The sequence below is a fragment of the Phoca vitulina genome, unplaced genomic scaffold, assembly GCF_004348235.1.
Source record: "Phoca vitulina isolate PV1807 unplaced genomic scaffold, GSC_HSeal_1.0 scaffold26, whole genome shotgun sequence".
Taxonomy (NCBI): Eukaryota; Metazoa; Chordata; class Mammalia; order Carnivora; family Phocidae; genus Phoca; species Phoca vitulina.
The window spans coordinates 24,115,029-24,129,196 of record NW_022589729.1 but is presented as its reverse complement, the minus strand read 5'-3'; the positions used below and the strand labels follow the sequence as shown (position 1 = coordinate 24,129,196).

Sequence of the window (14,168 nt, the reverse complement as noted above, 5' to 3'; positions counted from 1 at the left end):
TTTTTTTTTAATCAGAATTTCTCTGCTTACTAGTGAGGTGAGCCTATTTTCAGAACTTTATTGGCCATTTAGATACATTCTCTTGTAATGCGCTGTTAGATTTCATGCCTAGTTTGCTATTGTGTTGTCCTTTTTTCCTAATTAATTTGTAGGATACCTTTAAATAGTCTGATTATGAGTTCTTTATTATATGTATTTCAAATATTATCACCAATTCCCTACATTGCTTTTTAATTTTTTTAAGTATAACTTTAATTCAATTAATTTAAACTAAAAGAAATAAAAACAGTTATAGGAGAGATCATATGATATTTGTCATACACGTATATAAACATAGATGAGAGGTCATATAATATTTGTATTTTTCTGACTTTTTCACTTAGTATAATGCCCTGGAGGTCCATCCATGTTATTGTAAATGGCAAGATTTCATTCTTTTTTTTTTATGGCTGAATAATACTCCATTATATATGTATACCACAGTTTATTTATCCATTCATTCATCAATGGACACTTACGTTGTTCCCATATTGTGGTATGTAAATAATGCTGCAATAAACATGTGGGTGCAGATATCTTTTCAAATTGTTTCATTCTCTTTGGATAAATACCCAGAAGTGGAATTGCTGGATCATATGGTAGTTCTATTATTAATTTTTTTGAGGAGCCTCCATATTGTTTCCCATAGTGGCTATACAAATTTATATTCCCACCAACAGTGTATGAGGGTTCACTTTTCTCCACATCCTCACCCCCACTCATAATATCTAGTCTCTTTGAAAATAGCCATTCTAACAGGTGTGAGGTGATAGCTCATTATGGGCTTGATTTGCATTTCCCTGATGATTAATGATGTGGATTATCTTTTCATGTATCTTTTGGCCATCTGTATGTTTTTTTTGGAAAATGTCTATTCAGATCTTCTGCCCATTTTTTATTTGGATTGTTTTCTGCTATTGAGTTGTATGAATTCTTTATATATTTTGGATATTAGCCCTCTATCAGATATATGACTTGCAAATATTCTCTCTTGCATTTAGTAGATTGTCTTTTTGTTTTGTTGAACCAGAAATATTAACCCCATTTTCCTTGTCTGTAAGCAGGAAATAATATCTACTTCAGATGCTTAATGAGTTACACATACAAATATTTAGCAAAGGATTTGGCCATTGTTAAGCATTCAACAAATTAGAGCTTATCGTTTTTCCAGGAACTTTGTTATGTGTTATCCCATAGCAGTGAATTAGAGAGTTCAAGTATAAGATCTAATTTGAAATCCTTTTTTTAATGAGAGAGATGAGTGCACTGAATCATGCCAACAAATTTTATCCTCTGCAGGAAGAAATATAAAATGTAGCAATAAAGCACAATGTAGATTTTCTTGGTGGGGCTTCACATCTGGTAATAGAGCTCAATGAGCCACTCTGATAAAGTATTCCCAGGTAACTCTCTTTTGGATTAGTAGCCTGCTAGATTTTTATCTTGCTAATTTTCATGTGGCTGCTTCTTTTCTCTCAACCACAAGGACCAGAGATTCCAGCTGGTTAATATGTTGCACACTGTGAAGTAGACGCTATTTTAAATTAAGGCACTATATGAGAACACGCAAGAAGCATATAAAATCATTTGACTTTTTTGACATTCCCGTATTTTTTGCATAAATACGTAGAGGGCACCTTCCAAATCTCCCCAATAGTCTGTCACAGTTAATCTCAAGGGGAATACAAATCACAGTAGCCGAGTCCCAAGAAATACACTAAAAGCAAGTGACTCAAACTCTCAAGTGGCTCCATTCTGCTCATTTGTTTTTCCACAGACTAGATTTTGTGCCTGGGTGATCACTTTTCCTTTAGCAAGAAGTAAATTGTATTTCAGCTGCTGCTCTTGCATATTTGGGACTCCACAGATCTTTGATTGCCGAGACGTTGTATATTGCATATAGAGCTGGCTTTAATGACGTGTTCATGGAAAATTGATCTGCCTCGTCAGGAACTGACATTCATCTCAATTCAATGGAAGTTGCTGATCTGTTGCCAAGTGCATAGCTTCCCAGAGATCAACATTCAAAGGCAGCATTATTAGTAATAATAATATGTTGAAGTCCATGCTATGAAGCTCTTCAAATACTCAAATTCATTCTTCTCTTAAAGCCAAATGCCTTCAGTCTTCAATAATCTGTACTTTAACCAGGATCTTAGCCCTGGTAATTTTTAAAAAATTTTTAAATGATGGCAACTTAAGAACTACCTTCTCAGTAGGTCTAAGACCATTTTTATATAAAGTAAATGCCTAAAACTCATTTAGAAAGAAAACATTCAGAGCAGCTTTGCATTTCAGTACCCATTCTTGTGTGTTTGTCAGGAATATTAATTATTTCTCAGGTACCACTAAGAACATGAAAATGGAGGTTTAAAAAGATAACGAATCAGCCAAATTGAGAAAATCCCTACTATGGCTTGTATTCAATAAGGAAATAAGAGACCATTATACTTTTGGATTTATAACAAATAGGCCTTATAAGCTTTTAGAAATTTGCTTATGGCAATGTGTGCATGTATAATAAATGTAGCAAAAACAATTCTTAACCCACTCACTCAAAAGTGTAAGAAGTAAAACTTCCTTTTTGTCATTGAATTTACTTTTCTATTTTTAACCCCTATTTCCCTTAGTTTTCATTTAGGTCCTGGATCTCTAACATGAGGTCAAAGCTTGTGGGAGGGGAAGAAGTCTGATCTGAAGCTTGGTTTCAAGATTGTTTATTGATGATATCCACTGCAATATCCTCATTCCCCCTGGTCCTTCATCAGCCATGTAAATTTGAGCTGAATTGTCCCTCATTCCTAACCTCAAGGCCTCACAGGATTTTGCCCTCACTACCTTGATGTCTTTCCTCAGTGCATGGGCATCATTTTATTGCTGCTAGATAACATTACCCATAGAAATTCTATGGAATTAAAACCCTGTTGATGTCTAGGTCACCCTTGAGCATATGTATGACTGACCTTGTTCCATCTTTAACAGGCTGCAGAGACACAGGTTTTTGCTCCTATTGGCTCTGAAACACTAGGATTTATATCTAGGATTTCTGCATTGGGTGTGGGACTTACACTTTCGGGGGAGAGCAGTGTTTCCCACAAACCCAGCAGTTTAAGCTCTCCTGGCTTCCCTTCTAAGGAGATTCCCACTCCAATCTGGGAAAAGTGAAATTTGTCTCTAGACAGGAAGCCCTACTCTGAGTTCTTCATATGTGTTTTGAATCTGTTCTTTGGGTCTCATGTCCCCTTGAGTCTTCTGTTTATGTCCAGGAAAAGGCAGAAATGGCTCTCTTGCCTCCACTTTTTATTATAAAACTCCTTACCTAAAGCACTGAAAGCTCAATGGCCTGAGTACTCAAATTTGAGAAGGGTTAAGTAGTATAAGGAAACACAAGAATAAAACCTAGGTTCATATTTCAAATATTGTCATACTTCACTAAATATTATTGAATTCCAACTCTGTGTCATGTGAAATATCAACAAAATTTCAGGAGAGATTTCTATTTTATAGAACACCTTATTTTCAGCATATAATCAATAATTTAGATATTGAGAGGCAAAGAGAATCCTAAATATATATGTCTCTCAGGTCTTTATTCTAAATGACCCTGAACTTTTTTGACTCTGAAAATCAATTTTTCTGAATCAGATCCCTTGAAAACCAGTATCTATAAATAACAAGCAAAAGGATGATGAAGGTAAGAAAGAAAAAGGAATATAAATTGGCCAAAGATCCAATTATATTTGGCTGCTTAGATTCCAGGATTGATTTTACTTGATTTTTCCAGCCATAGTAAATGTTATGAGACCCTATCAACCAAGGCAGGTAGAATGCTTTTTTATATCCTGCTTTCTCTGTACGCAATACTCATCTTCATCAACTATTCTTTGTCTGCCAAACACTAGTTCAATTTTGAATCCTTCCTCCCTCAGGCTAAGTGAGTTGTCTTTCCCTGGACTTTCCAAACACTTTTGCCCCATTGTTGGAATCCAATCACAAGTTGTATTTACGTCAACAGATGTCTATTTTCTGTACTGTAGTTTATGTTTCTAAATGTCTTTTTTACCTTGTATTACTCATGCTCAGCATAACATTTGGATGTTCATTAAACGTTAAGTATGGGGAATAAAGAGGGAGAGTCAAGTAAGAGTAAACAGTATCCTGGTAGAGCTGGCCTTTAAAGTTTATTCATTAATTCAATTATCCAATCAATCATCCAAAAATACTTATTGAGCACCTACTATATGCTAAGCACTGTATAGGCATTAGAATTAGTACAGTGAACAAAATAGACAAGATCCCCATTGAGCTTACCTTCTAAAAGGGGATGAAGACAGTAAACAAACAAATGTATAGAACATCACGCTGTGATCAGCAATCTGAAGACAATAAAACAAAGTAGATAAATAGAGTGGACCACACATTGGAAAGTTATTCTTTTTTATAGAGAGCAGTTCCAAAAGGTCTGACCACCTCAAATTAGGTTATATTTGGGCAAAGACCTAAAGGATGTGTGGAAATGAATTATGTAGATATTAGGGCTGAAAGTGAGGGGGGACCATTCTATGCAGAGGGAACTGTAAGTGCAAAGGTACTGAGGTAAAATGATACCCACTGTGTTGAAGGAACAGGCATGAGGCAATATAGGTAAAGTGAGGAGGAGGGTAGGTAATTAGGTCTGAAAAGTCTTTTATGTAGGTATTTTTAGTCTGTGACAAAGATTTTGGATTTTATTTGGAATATGATGGGAATTGATTACAGGGTTTTAGAACATAAGATTGACATGCTCTTAAATCATGATTGACGTAACTTAAATTTTAAAAGTGCCATTCTGAATGCTGTAGTAGAAAAGCCCTACAGGAGCAAGGGTGAGTGCAGCGGTGCTGGTTAGGAAGTTATTAGAATAGCGCAAGTTGAGAGTTGATGGACTTAGACCCAGGCTCCGGGAAGTTGACTGACTCTGGATGTACTTAGAAGGAGTAGCCCCCAGAATTTCCTCATGGAATGATATGGATTATTAGACAAAGATCTGAATTAAGGATTACTCAGGATTTGGGGCTTGGCTGATATCCTGAGAGGAGGAATACTGAGGACACAGCTATTTGTGAGCAGAGGAATCAAGAGCTTTGTTCTGGACATTGTAGGGAAGGAAAAAGTTTCCCTTGCCTCTCCTAGGGTCCCAGGCTGTGTCTAAAAATTAAACTGAAAAAGATTAACAGGAGAAAAGCTTACACATTTTATTAAATTTGGGGCACCTTGGTGGCTTAGTCAGTTAAGGATCCAACTCTAGATTTCGGCTCAGGTCATGATCTCAGGGTCATGAGATCCAGCCCCAAACTGGGCTGTGCACTCAGCAGGGAGTCTGCTTAAGATTCTCTCTCCCTCTCCCTCTTCCCCGCTCCCCCTGTCCCTTGCACTCTTTCAAAAAAAAAAAGAAAAAAACATACATATATATATATATAATTTTCACATACACAGTAGCCTTCACAAAAGAATGAAGACCTGAAAAAGTAACCAGTGCAGGAAGCTTTTATATGTTTTAGACAAAGAAACAATAGCATGTGAAGAATTGACAAGACATGGGTTTGGGTTAGGGGTAATAAATAGTTAAAAAAAAGTAGGGAGATAAGGGCTAATTTAATAAGGTTTATTTGTACAGATTTCTTGGCCCCCAATTCCCCATCTATGGTGATAAGAACATCTTCTCTCTTCCCAGGTATGGCAAGGATAACTTTCACAAGGAAGTTTTATAATCTGTTTCAGGGAAGAAGGGTGAAGGAGGGAAGATCAAAGTGTCCTTCCTACTTCTGCTATTTTAATTTCCTTCAGCTTAAGATATTTAATATGCCAACATACTATATTTTGGGATAACCTGTCCTGAACCCCATCAACATGTTTACTTTGAGATGCCTATTTGACATGCATGTGGAGACATAGAGTAGGGTGATAAAAATAAGAGTTGGCAGTACAGGGGAGAATGTGAAACTAGAGATGTGATTCTGGGAGTCATCTGCCTATAAATGGCTTTTCAAATCATGGAAATGGGTGAGATTACATAGTGAAAATTTAAAGAGATAGACCGGAGGAGTGAAGCCTAGGCACTCTAATGTTTAGTCAAAGTAAGTAAAAAAGAAGAGATGGGAGAAAAAGAGGTGATCCTCTACCTCTGATATCCAGCCAAAATATGTAGGAGTCGTAGGGTAGTGTGGTCAGCTGGGTCAAATCCTACTGAAAGGCAGGTTAGGGTAAGGACTGAGAATTATGGATTGAATTTGGCAATGAAGCAGCCATTGAAGACACGGATATGGTCAGTTTCAACAGAATAGTGGGGACTAAAGTCTGATTGCTTATTCAAGAGAGAATTGAAGGAATAGTGAAAACCATAATTATACACAGTTCTTTATAGGAGATTTACTATAAAAATAGAAATAAGGTGCAGACAGACATGGATTTGGGTAAAGGGAGAGATTATTATAGTTTTAACTTTTAATTTTGAAATGATAGTAGATGCACAAGATGTTGCAAAGGTATTACAGATATCCTGTGTACTCTCCACCCAGCCTCATGGTACAGGAGAGACTTAAAAATAAGATATAGTTCTGTGTTCTTATGAGAATTATCCAGTATATTGGGGAAAATGTATAATATAGGATAAATGGAGGTAAGTGTAACTGTGAAGCTCTTTGTTTGATGAAGGGATAAGATCTAGTACACAAGCAGTAAAGTTGGATCTGAGTAGGGCATTGTTACTAGTGGAAAGACATGCTATACATGATTTATGTGTTTATTGGTAGGAACATGTATGAATTTTTATCAAATTGTTCCTATTTCTTCAGTGAAGAAGCCGAGCATGTGGAAGTATGATGAGGTATTGTTAGGCTGGGGATGATGTGAGTCACCTTGAAGAGGGGTGGGAATCTCTGGACTAAGAAAATTTAGTAGGGTTGCTGTTAGCACTAAGGCCTCTGAAAGGTTTGTGGTCATAATTTTAAAGTGAGACTAATCAGGGACACCTGGGTGGCTCAGTCGTTAAGTGTCTTCCTTCGGCTCAGGTCATGATCCCAGGGTCCTGGGATTGAGTCCCACATCAAGTCCCAGAGGGAGCCTGCTTCTCCCTCTGCCTGCCGCTCTCTCTCAAATAAATAAATAAAATTTAAAAAAAAAAAAGTGAGACTAATCAGCCTTAGAGCTTGTTTTTCTTCAATCATATTCAATTGTTTGGGTGAAAGTGTAGAATAAGTGGAGAGCTGGATTTTAGCCAGAGATGGAGTTTTGACCAGAAAGTAGGGCAAAGAGAAACACTAGTAAGAGAATTGAAAATATATACTAAGGAGTGATTTCTGTGATGGATCACGAAGTCTAAGCCAAGTTAAGGAGGGAAGAGAGGACATACAGTGGAAAATGGCCAATGGATTGTAAACCCCAGCAGAGATAAATATTTCTAGAGTTTGGAAACTGAAATGAATGAGCTTGAAATATAGGCAGTAAAGGTCAGAGAGATGGATATTTGGAGTTTGTGGAACCAGTGCAGTTGTTGGTAATGAGTAGGTCTGGATAATGACCATGGAAGGAAAAGGCTAAGTTGAAAAATTACCAAAATTATGGTGGTAGTAGTTTTGGACAGAATAGCAAAAGCCAGATAGTAGAAGATTTGAGGAATAAGGGGAAGTGACCCAGACATCTATGGACAACAAGCCAGAACCACCAGCCCATAGGACATCCATAAGCAAATTAGGAAAAAATAAATAAATAAAACCCAAGCATCCCCTCCTCTGGGGAGACACTGCTGCACAGGTCAACTAGGAAGTGAATGATTCATTTGAACATCTTTAAAAAAGGAGTCTCATCCTTGACAAAGATGCATCCCTGAGCCAGGTGTCATGACTTAAGAAGAACTCCATGAACCCTTTAGATTAGAAATTATTGTGTAGGTACACTTTTGTCCTTGTACAATTATATGTGTCAGCTGTGGCTGTAATAGATGATTGAAATTCAAAGCATCTGGGCATGTTATAAGGAAGGAAGAAGCAACCTTCTGGAAGCAGCAATTAAGAACAAGAACACTAACTTTCTTCCCCCCAGGATCACCAGTATGTGAGTGTGAAAGGAAGAATTTCTGTAGAATCAGTGTTCTCAGGAAGCATCCAAGCGTTAGTGGAAGAAGGTAATGTTACTTTCATAAGAAAGTGAGGATATAGGGATTTTACTCATGAAAAGTAATGTGTTTCATAGATACAATGGAGGGGTTCGGGGATTTAGGAGGTTTTGAGAATGAATCTTAGACTTCTTGTGAAGATTTAAATAACTTTGGATGAAGAGAATAACAGGATTAGTCCTCATTGCATTTTGAGATAAGATAGACACTCCATTCTAATTACGGCCTCCTTCTGAGGACTAAATTCTTTGGCATTCTTGATGAAGTAGAAATGCTGATAGAGTAAAACTGGGGTTGGCGCAAAGGCTACCTTTGCCCATCTTTGCCCAACATTGCCAAGGTTACTGTGGAAGCTACATGAGGGATTTACAAAGAGAATTAAGTGTATGCCAAAAATCCAAATCCCTACTACCCTTTAATAAAACCTCATTTATTCTGAATAAATTGATTAGAATTTGTCTTATTTTGACCTGAGCTGAGTTAAAGCTTACTGTTTTGTGGTATTTGAGGATAAGGTTTACTCAGCAAAGTATTACTACAAGTAATATTGCAGATGTTTAACTTACTTAGAAGTACTCTTTCAGTGACATTTACACATGAATGTGTTAAATTGATCCTGTTAATTTACAAGTGAGTCATTTAATTTGTTATAAAGATATATATGAGTGCATTTTCACACAGTAATATCCTGTTTATGATAAATACCCTGCCAAAAGTTTGCCTCTATAAATATATAAATGCATACTTATTCTACTAGGAAGTGTGTTTCCAATTTTGTCTTAACAACAGAAAACTTAATTCTGTGCCCAGTTATACAATCTTAGATAACTATAGCATATACTCCTGCATCCTTTATTGTTTTAAGTCTATTGAATACCTAAATGTTTAACTTTGTAATAGCTTATTAACCTATAAGCTAAAGATGACAAAAATTTCACTACCAATCCCTACAACAAGTTTTAATATATACACTTGTCTCCTTTATATGAATTTATTAATAAATTGTTATCCAAATGAATATATAGTTTTGTAAGCTCTTTTGTTTCCTATACAATAGGTATCATTAAAAGTATATATTTTTTTAAAAGATAATTTTAACTTTTACCAATAGTCATGGTGAATTAACTGTTATCAGATTTGCCTGATAGGAAATGATTAAAAAACTGCACTAAATATGAAACAGTCGTTAGCAGGCATTGAACAACAAGCAATACAAGTCTGTGATTACTAAGGAAGGCAAGGGGAACATAGCCCTAATACTGCCCTAGCTTTCTAGCTGGAGGCACTTGCCAGACTGCAGTGCATGAAAATATAACCCAAGCAGAGCATGTCTCATATACAGAGAACACAGAAATAAAGATTTGGGGGAGCCAACATGGTTGGAATTTAAAAGGCAAAGAACCAGAAAGGCAATAAAGAAAAGAAGAAGGGAGAGGAGGAGGATGGTGGGGAGGAAGGGAGGGAGGGAGGGGGGTTAAAGGGAGGAAGGAATGGAGGAGTCATCCAGAAATCTGCAATAGAGGAGCCCTTGATTCTTTGGCTCAATACTAAGCTGAGCTTGGGTAGGAAGATTCCATGAAGTTAAACAAAAACTACCAAGGAAGAAACAACTATTGGGAGTTGCAGCTAAATGATTTCCAGACCTGAAACAGGACTGAGAATTGTTTGAATTCTGACCAGAGTAAAGATTACTTATTCAAACCCCAGGGCATTCAGTAGAGACTCTAAAGGGTAAATTTAGTAGAACTAAACCATCTTTAAAGACTGCTATAGAACCTTTTTTTTTAAAATATTTTTTTTATTATGTTATGTTCGTCACCATACATTACATCATTAGTTTTTGATGGTGTGTTCCATGATTCATTGTTTGCTTATAACACCGAGTGCTCCATGCAGTGTGTGCCCTCAATACCCATCACTGGGCTCACCCATGCCCCCGCCCCCCTCCCCTCTAAAACCCTCAGTTTCGTTCCCAGAGTCCATAGTCTCTCATGGTTCATCTCCCCCTCTGATATTCCCTCCTTCATTTTTTGCTTCCTTCTCCTAATGTCCTCATGCTATTCCTTATGTTCTACAAATAAGTAAAACCATATGATAATTGTCTTTCTCTGTTTGACTTATTTCACTTAGCATAATCTCCTCCAGTTCCATCCATGTTGATGCAAAGGTTGGGTATTCATCCTTTCTGATGGCTGAGTAATATTCCATTGTATATATGGACCACATCTTCTTTATCCATTCATCTATTAAAGGGCATCCCAGCTCCTTCCACAGTTTGGCTAACATTGGGGTGCATGTGCCCCTTCTTTTCACTACATCTGTATCTTTGGGGTAAATACCCAGTAGTGCAATTGCTGGGTCATAGGGTAGCTCTATTTTTAACTTTTTGAGGAACCTCCACACTGTTTTCCAAAGTGGCTGTACCAACTTGCATTCTAGAACCTTTTTCATGCAGTTTAAAAATAAACCTCAAAACACTAGGTTGACCCACAAGTAACTTACCTGCCTAACAAACAATCAAAGAAAAAAAAATCTAGGCTTTTAAAGAATGACATCCAAAACTTCAAAAATATAACATTCATAATGTCAACCATCTGAATAAGAACTGCTAGACATATGAAGTAAGTAGCCAAGAGAAAAACCAGTCACTAGAAACAGGCCCAAATACAATGGAATTGAACAACTTTTATAATTTTCAAGGATTTAAAGGAAAAGATTACCATAATAAAGAGGAAAATGAAAGATTAAAAAAGAACCAGATGGAATACTAGTGCTGAAGAAAATGTAATATCCAAAATAAAAAATATACTGATGGGCCTAATAGGAGATTAGACATTTCAGAAGAAAAGATCAATTAACTTGAGGATTTTACAATAGAAATTATCTAAAATGAAGCACAGCTCTTTGCTGCATCTCCTGCAAGAATGAAGACCATTCTCAGCAATCAGACTGTTGACATTCCAGAAAATGTTGACATCACTCTGAAGGGACGCACAGTTATTGTGAAGGGACCAAGAGGAACTCTGCAAAGGGACTTCAATCACATCAATGTAGAACTCAATCTTCTTGGAAAGAAAAAGAAGAGGCTCTGAGTTGACAAATGGTGGGGAAATAGAAAAGAGCTGGCTACTGTTCGCACTATCTATAGTCGCGTACAGAACATGATCAAGGGCGTTACACTGGGCTTCCGTTACAAGATGAGGTCTGTGTATGCTCACTTCCCCATCAACGTTGTTATTGAGGAGAATGGTTCTCTTGCTGAAATCCGAAATTTCTTGGGTGAGAAATACATCCGCACGGTTCGGATGAGGCCAGGTGTTGCTTGTTCTGTAACTCAACCCAAAAAGATGAGTTAATTCTTGAAGGAAATGACATTGAACTTGTATCAAACTCAGCTGCTTTGATTCAGCAAGCCACAACTGTTAAAAACAAGGATATCAGAAAATTTTTGGATGGTATCTATGTTTCTGAAAAAGGAACAGTTCAGCAGGCTGATGAATAAGATCTGAGTTGTCCATCTACAGAAACAGCAAGATGCCAAATGATTTTTCAGACTTATTTGTGATATTTTAAAGATGCAATAAAAGCTATACTGGTTTGGGCAAAAATAAATAAATTAATTAATTAATTAATTAATTTAAAAAATGAAGCACAAAAGGGGGGAAAAAAGTGAACCAGAAAAAAGAATGAATAGAGCTCTGATGAGCTCTGGGAAAAAATATCAAGTGGTCTAATACATATTATTTACCCATATCAGGAATAAAAGAGAGGACATCACTATAGATCCTATAGACATTTAAAGGATAAGAGACCTTATAAACAAATTTATGCCAATAAATTTAACAACTTAGGTAAAATAAATGGATTTCTTGAAAGATGCATATTACCAAAACTGAATGGTAAGAGATAGAAATACTGCATAGCTTCATACCTAAGAAAAATAATTGAATTCACAACAAAACCCTCAAGATAACTCCTGGTCTAGGTGGATTCACTGGTGAATTTTATCAAATGGTTAATCAATAAATTATATAGATCTTTCATCAACCCTTTCAGAAACTAGAGGGGAAGGAAACAATTCTCAACTCATATACCTTAATAATAAAACCAGGGAAAAACATTAAAAGAGAAGAAAATTAGAGGCCAACATCCTTCCTAAACACATAAATCCTTAATAAAATATTTGTAATACTGTGATACATATATAGTATCAGGACCAAATGGGATTTATCCCATTAATTCAATGTAAATCAGTGTAAGTCATTGTAAGCAGTAATCAATGTATTTCATCACACTATCAGAAGGGGGGAAATAGATAAATGAATAATGCAACTCATCACATTAACAGAATAAAGGGGAAACACATAACTATTTCAATTGATGTAAGGGCATTTAACAAAATTTAATATCCATTCAAGACAAAACCTCTCAGTAAACTAGATATAGAAAGGAATTACATCAATCTCGTAAGGAGTGTCTACCAAAACCTATAGATAATCCATATTTAGAGATAAAACTCTAAGATTAAGAAAAATAAGAATTTTTTTCCCTCACCACTGCTATTCAACACTGTACTGGATGCCCCAGAATAGCAGGACAAGAGAAAGAAGCAGCCTTCAGTTTGGAAAGAAGGAAGTAAAACTCTCATTATCCATATACAGCATGATCATGTATGTAAAAAATTCTAAGAAATCTGTATAATACCTATTATGACTAATAAGTGAATTTAGCAAGATTATAACAAATAAGATCAAAAGCAGAAGCAAATTTTTTATAACTTATCAAAAAACAAATGGAAAATGAAACTTAGAAAATATTTCCATGTATAATAGGATCAAAAACAAAATTCTTAAGGATAAATTAAGAAAGACGTATAGGAATTACACACTAAAGACTATGAAACATTGCTGAGAGAAATTAAAGAAACCCTAAAAAAATAGTGAACTATACCATGGTTAGAGATTGGAAGATTATATCATTAAGGTATAATTTATCTAAATCAATCCTTAGATTCAATACAATTCCAGGCTTCTTTGGTAGAATCCATTGAAATGCAGAATCAGCATTTTACAATTTACCTGGAAGTGTCAGAAACCTCAAATAGGTAAAATAATTTTGAAAAAGAAAAGGAATTAATTCAGAGGACTTACACTACTTGCTTTATCCGAGGCGCGATTATTGCTAATTGAAAGCTTTTATGATTTATTTTAAAGTTATAGTAATCCAGACTGTATGGTATTGATATAAGGATAATACATACATCAATGGATCAGATTAGAGAGAACAGAAATAGATTGGCACATATATTGATTTTCAACAAAGTTGTCAAGGTAATTCAATGGAGGAAAGGATAATCTTTTCAACAAATGATGCCAGAGCAACTGCTAATTCACAGGAAAAAAATAAATTAACCTTGCCTCTTACCTCATGCCTTACACAGAAACTAACTAGAAATGGACTACAGACCTAAATGTAAAAACCCAAAATAAAACTTCTGAGAATAAACTTAGGAGAAAATCTTTATAACTTTGGAATAAGCACAGATTTCTTAGGATACAAAATGATTACTCTAAAATAAAAAATTGATAAATTGGACATCATCACAATGAAAAAGTAGAGTGACAACACTAAGTCTTGACAAGGGTATGTAGCAACTAGAACACCATTACATGGATTATTTTGCTAGTGAGACTTAAATGTCACAGCTATTTTGGGCAACTGTTTGGCAATTTATTATTAATTTAAACATGCATCTACCCTACATCCAGCAATTCTACTCTCAAGATAAATGAAAACATATATGTCTACAAAAAGATTTCTATAAGAATATTTGTAACAGCTTTATTTATAATATCCAAAAATGGGAAATGAAAATATACTTCAGTAAAGTTGGTGTTTGGGCCAAGTTGGATAGCTTATAGCATAATTGGGTATGAAGACAAAATAGGTTATAAATATTATCTAATTGTTGGTAAAC

The 14,168-nt window shown here is 35.6% G+C and overlaps 1 pseudogene; it reads left to right on the top strand.

Annotated features, from left to right (window-relative positions):
- Window positions 1-11,115: 11,115 nt before the first annotated feature.
- LOC116643479 lies at window positions 11,116-11,698 on the top strand (annotated as a pseudogene).
- The last annotated feature ends 2,470 nt before the right edge of the window (window positions 11,699-14,168 follow it).